This window comes from Barbatula barbatula (genome assembly GCF_947034865.1).
Source record: "Barbatula barbatula genome assembly, chromosome: 11".
NCBI lineage: Eukaryota > Metazoa > Chordata > Actinopteri > Cypriniformes > Nemacheilidae > Barbatula > Barbatula barbatula.
Window position 1 is genome coordinate 12,760,007 of NC_136774.1, and position 6,000 is coordinate 12,766,006.

Genomic DNA, 6,000 nt, shown 5'->3' on the forward strand with positions numbered 1-6,000 from the left:
TTACAAGATTTATTTTATTCACAGCTTATATTTGAAATACGGTCAAAACTATAAAATTACAGAACAAGACAAATTTATAAGAAAAATGGGGAAGACTATTTAATATATATCCTTGTCTCCTATAATTTTACAGAAAAATATATAGATATTCCAGTGTTCAAGTCTTATTCCAGTTTACAGAAGTTTTTTAGTTTTTTTATGGACTTTTATAAAGTGTAAGCCTATTAAACGTTTTATAATTATTTTTTTACATTGATGGTATGCCATTACATTTCAGTTTTGCTTTGTTGTTGGTTAGTTTAATTGTTATTGATAAATTTGGATTTGTTGTTTTGTTGCTTCGTTTTGTTGTGTTGTGGGCTTTTCCATTGTGTTGAGATATGTCTGTTGTGTTATCAAATTTGTGTTGTGCGCTAATTTGTTTTTTGCTAAATATTTTTCTTTTCATTGTGTTGGGTCACCGTGCTTCACATTTGTGAAAATTATGATTCTCCACATTGGCAAAAGCATTCACTTTTTTGTTAGAAACATCCCTCTAACATTCCCACACTCCATCATTTTCTGTGTGAAGCATTCCCATAATCCATCAGTGTGTTTACTTCCATCTTCTTTTGTCATGTGGAGATTTTGTTTTCGCATCCACTGCATTACATCCTTTAATTATAAATTCTTCCCTCGGCTTATACACTGTGCATTTCCATCATTGTTTGGCAAACCCTCAATCAACAAAGGCATTGCAAAACCAAATATTCTCTTAACCAATTAAGTCCAGACTGGGTCAAAGATAGGCAGGGCGTCTCTGAGTTTGCGTAAAACCTAATGCTCTGAGGTCAAAGCCGGTCCAAACCAGCAGCAGATGAGAGTTTTGTTTCGTTTTTGTCTATGAATTTTTAATCGCCTGGAATTCCCAATTTCTGGGCGCATTATGCAGCATCTAACACATTCCTAAGAGATGTTTTGAGATGTGTTTGCCTCTAGTCACAGAGGTGTGAGGGGTTAACCTTGATCATACAGATGGTTTTCTAGAAGGTTATGACCAGAAAGGTCATATATGCCATCTAAACACCTCTACACATAATAGCTCAAGGGCTTCTCTGTCCTCAAGCTGATCCTCGCTTTGGATCCCAATGATAGCATCAGTGTTTTTCCAAAGAATAGGTTCACTTGAATTGGAAAGTTTCCTGTTTATTGTGGATTATGGTTTATCTATTTAAATCATTTCCCATAGGTCTTGCTGTAAAAGCCGGTCACAACATCCTCTCGGTTGACTTGTCAATCGATCTCTTTTGATTTTTATCTTTTGATATAATTCGCTCTTATTGGTACATGGTGGAGGAATTCAGGTGGCTGGTTTTAATGGGGAAATGGGACACTGAGGTCAAAGGTCACAGAAAGCAATGGCCATGACCTCAATTGCTTACACTTGCTAGCACCATTATCTTGAGTTACGTGGAGTAACCATCACTAATTCTTGAGCCCTGCTTGCTTCTTATACACGTTTCCCACAGAATGTGGGTGTTAGTTTTAGATGTTTGAGAAGTCTTTGCTATTGAGCTTGTAGAGTTCAACCCTAACCCCATGTACTGTGGCTAGTACATGTATATGCGTGTGTTTATAAAATAAATGCCCACAGTACATATATTTTGTAATTACAAAAACTTTTATTAATTATACGATTAATCCCAATTAATCGTTTGACAGACCTAAAATAAATAAATTAATATAGAATTATCTGGTGAATATGTTGGTCAGTTGTCGGTATGGGCTTGTTTTTAATTTTTCCTTGCATGATGTCTCTGTTCAGACTAGTGTGTACGCCACAGAACAGGTCGAAATAAAAGCAAGAGATGTTATTTAATCCATAGTAAACCTTTCATGTCCTCTCAAACCTCAGACCCTTGACAATTGCACTGCATTCGTCGAAAAAATTGCCATTATTCCCTTTTGGGTTAGATTATTTAACAACGCACAAACTGTAATTAAAATCCTGGACAGTCTGATTATAAAACTGAAGAATAACGTTTTCCACCTGGACAAATATTCCTATGGAGAATCTTTAGAAATTTAATTATGTGTTCCAGGGTCAACATAAAAGTCATTATTTACATGCCACTTAAATTAAACGAAAGATAATTACGGTTTGTGTGTTGTAAAAATACGGTGTTATCTGATACCTCTCTGTGTTTACAGCACTGCCTGACATTTCATGCAGAAACGAAATTTGTCAATGAGCCCTTCTCAGATATAACAGTATATGACAATAACAGCGCTCTGTGGAAAGCATGTGTAGAGTATCAGATTACCCGAGAGGTTCACAGATACATTGAAAAACAGCTCGCTATCTGGGCTAGAGACCATTTTTCCTAGATGCATGCATTCGTGATAGACTGATAGGTCTGCGTTCATAAAGCTCTTCTGCACATTTACAGTACATTTCTGTGAAATTCAATAGCAGGTGTTTGTTCAGGTCTATGTTGCAGAGCGTTACTGTTGATGGTCAAATATCTGGATCGTTGCAATGGATAGAGATTCACGGCTATAACTTTAGATATTCTCCACAGAAAACCACAGACGGCCTGTAAATCTCAAGCAGAAAAGGAAAAAAAATGTGTCAACAGTCAATGTATGAACTAGAATTCAGCCCCCGGCACAGACTGCGTCGTGTTGCCTCTATTTATTGTAAAGGTGTGATATCACTAATAAGCCGTTTTGTGAATGTTCCGAAAGCCATTGCTGTCTTGTAAGGCTTAAGTGAGCTTTTCAAATGTCGCCTCGGTTGGGGCTTTTATTGATGATGTAACCCAGTCAGGGTGAAAGTATGCTCTTAGTTTTTAAAATAAGCTTCACTGAGAGCTTAACGGACTCTTACTTTCCAAATTGTCAAATATACATACACCTGTTTCAGTTTTTTTGTGTTAGTTAAACTCCCAAAGAATTATGACTCTATGTTTTATTTACTTTTTATTTGATCCCTTTTTAAATGCAACCTCCAAACTGCCCTTATGGATTTTGTTTAGTTTACTGTGGGCAACGCAGAGGAAAACTCTGGTCTCAGAAATGTTTGATTTTAGTATTGAAACATTTAAATTCAAATTGCAGTCAAATAAAAAGTTGAGGAGACATATGCAAGATTTCTAAAGAACTTCCTCAAGAAATATATACACTGAGAGTTCATTTGACCTTTTTAACACTGGCAATTTTGCTGTGTGAGATTGAATCAATTCTAAATTTAACCTCACTGGCACCAGCAAGAAACAATAGAGATTCAAATAAATCGGAGAACATACGTGAGGCAACACACCTGAAGTAAATTCAGCTCTCTTTCAAAGGCTGAAGGGATTCTTCCACTTTCCCATCATCGATAGTCACATGACCAAGCACCGGGAGCAGTATTCCCAGTGAGAGGACCTCTGGGCAATGTTCAGAGCAGACAGTGAACAGGATTAACGCCGCACAATCAATGCAAAACAATGAATCTGCCAAAATCCAATCTGCTGACTTCTCAATTATTTAAGATCCTCTGCTTTCCCTATGGAGCTATGCTTAGCCTCCACCTCTTCGGCTGGGCTATTAAATGCTTCTTTAACTGAGCTAACTAAATGACAACCCGGCTGGCTTGGGGACTATAGTGTGGCAGGCTGACCCAGGGTGATTGACCTGATAATAACTTGTTTTCACAGGGTGGAAAACAGAGGGCCCTAACATGTCACCGCTTGACCCGAGCTGACCTCAAGTGAGATATTATAGGGTCAACGTCTGTGGCAGGTCATCAGTGCAATTATGTTGCTTTCATGTTGGTGTGAATGTGTTCTGTGATAGAGGAGAGAACTATTTTTGACAAAAAATGTAGTCTTTTCAATTTAAGTTCATTTTGGCTTTAGTTTAAGCTTATGATACTGTATTTACACATTTTAAACATGTACAATTATTTGTATCTTAACTTATAAACTAAACTATTAATTACAAATTGGAAAGCTTTGACTTAGCTGTGGTGACATAATTTGAAATGGAACAAAAATTACAGTCATTTATTTATCACACACATTTTTTTCTGTTTTCGTTAAAAGATCTGATGTCATTTTAATACAATTAGTAATACAGGGTGTGCTTCCTTTGTCCTTTAACATTTAGCTCACTTCAAAACATTTTTGAGAGTAAAATTGTGTTTCATGAAACTTACATTTATCCATTTTGTCAGTAAAAAGGTCGCCATGGATAATTAATAATAAAAATGTATTTTTCAACAGGACATCTGAGATGTTCCCGTCAGGTTATATTCAGATATACAGTAGTTCAATGCATGTAAACTGTGGCTATACATGCGGCATTGATCGCTGTTTACTAAGCATCATCTAAATTTTATTTCTTAAACCCTAATAATGACAATCATTAACATATTTGATAGATTGTCATTCATCAAATTTGACCCGGACATCTTATAATGAATGGATAAACATAACAACCTTCATATTCTTATGCCTGCTTGACCAGGCTCAATCTTGGCAGATGTGCTACACATTCTGAAATGTCTCACATAAATAAAACCGACCATTTACCACTCCCTCTCCAAAGGTTAGTTCTTCTTCAGATATAGATTTTCAGTCTCTCGCCTAAAATGCCACAGTTAATAATTAACTATCAGAACATTTGTAAGGGGTAATCTTTTTTTTTACGATGGGTCAGACTGGTAAGGTTAATTGTTGGATTTACTAGCAGCCAATTTTCATTTTTTCAGCGTTAAAAGAGATGGATTTAAAATGGGTCTAATAAAAGGGGTCTGAAGGACCTTTGTAGTCTATTGTCTATCTATTGTTTGATTAAAATACAATTTAGAATGTTAGGGGTCTCTGAAAATTCAAAAATACTTAATTTTGTTTTGATTACTTAAAAGCCAAACTGGGTTTAAATAAGTAACATAGAATGTACAGTCAGCCAGGTATCACCACAAAGTAAACCATACGGGGAAATAATATTATTGTAATATATATGTATTAAGTAATTTAATATTAAATAATTTTCAACAAATAAATAAATATACAGCTAAGTACATAATGTTTTTGATGGTGTGTTAAAAAAACTACCAGCACATATATGATAGACTCTACACATTGTAGGAGATAAAACATTGCGCAGAGGTTGCTCAGGGAATTTAATTTCTCAGTTATCAGTTGTGTTTGTTAAATATCGTGTTTCTTTTACTATTAAACTATAAAATAACAATAAAAATGTTATGAAGATTAAAATAATGTATTTAATAATTATTTAAAATAAAATTTTTAGATTGTATATTTAAAACAATTTGGGTTTGGTAGATTTCACACGGTGGAAATCTTTTTCTATAAATAATACATTTGTCAAAATGAAAAAAAAATGTCCCCCGGTCATCATATACTCACCATCTTGTCATTTCAAACCTGCATGACTTTCTCTCATCCGCAGTACACAAGAGATGATATTTTTGGTAACCTTACGGCACCAGCACCCATTCACTTCTATTGCACGGACACAAAACCAATGCATGTGAATGGGTGACGGTTAACGACATTCTTCAAAATATCTTTTTTTGCATGTGATTTAACTTTTTCATTTTTACATTTAATTTAATTCCCCAATCAGCAGAAGAGTTAACCTAGGTGGTGACCACCCCCAGCTTTCCTCCCTTCATTCACACACACATATCCCACCCACTCACACTGTAACTACCCCAAGTGATTTGAGCACAGAGGTTCAGTGTTCCCTGCTAGAAACTGAGGAGCGTGTGGCTGCCATCACCCGTGGCCAGGCTTTGCCCTGTGTAAGCACGTCCGCTGGCTCTCGTGTTGACATGATAAGCAGAGCCTTCATCCGGCCGTGGCGCTAAGAGTGCGTGTCAGACCGTGTTTGCGTTGACGTACAAGTGTGTGTATATGCGCCGACGTGTGTACGCACACGTGTGCAGGAGTTTTGTGTTTCAAAGGCTGTAGGCCGATCGAGCGTTTAAGTTGCCAGGTCGCAAAGGAC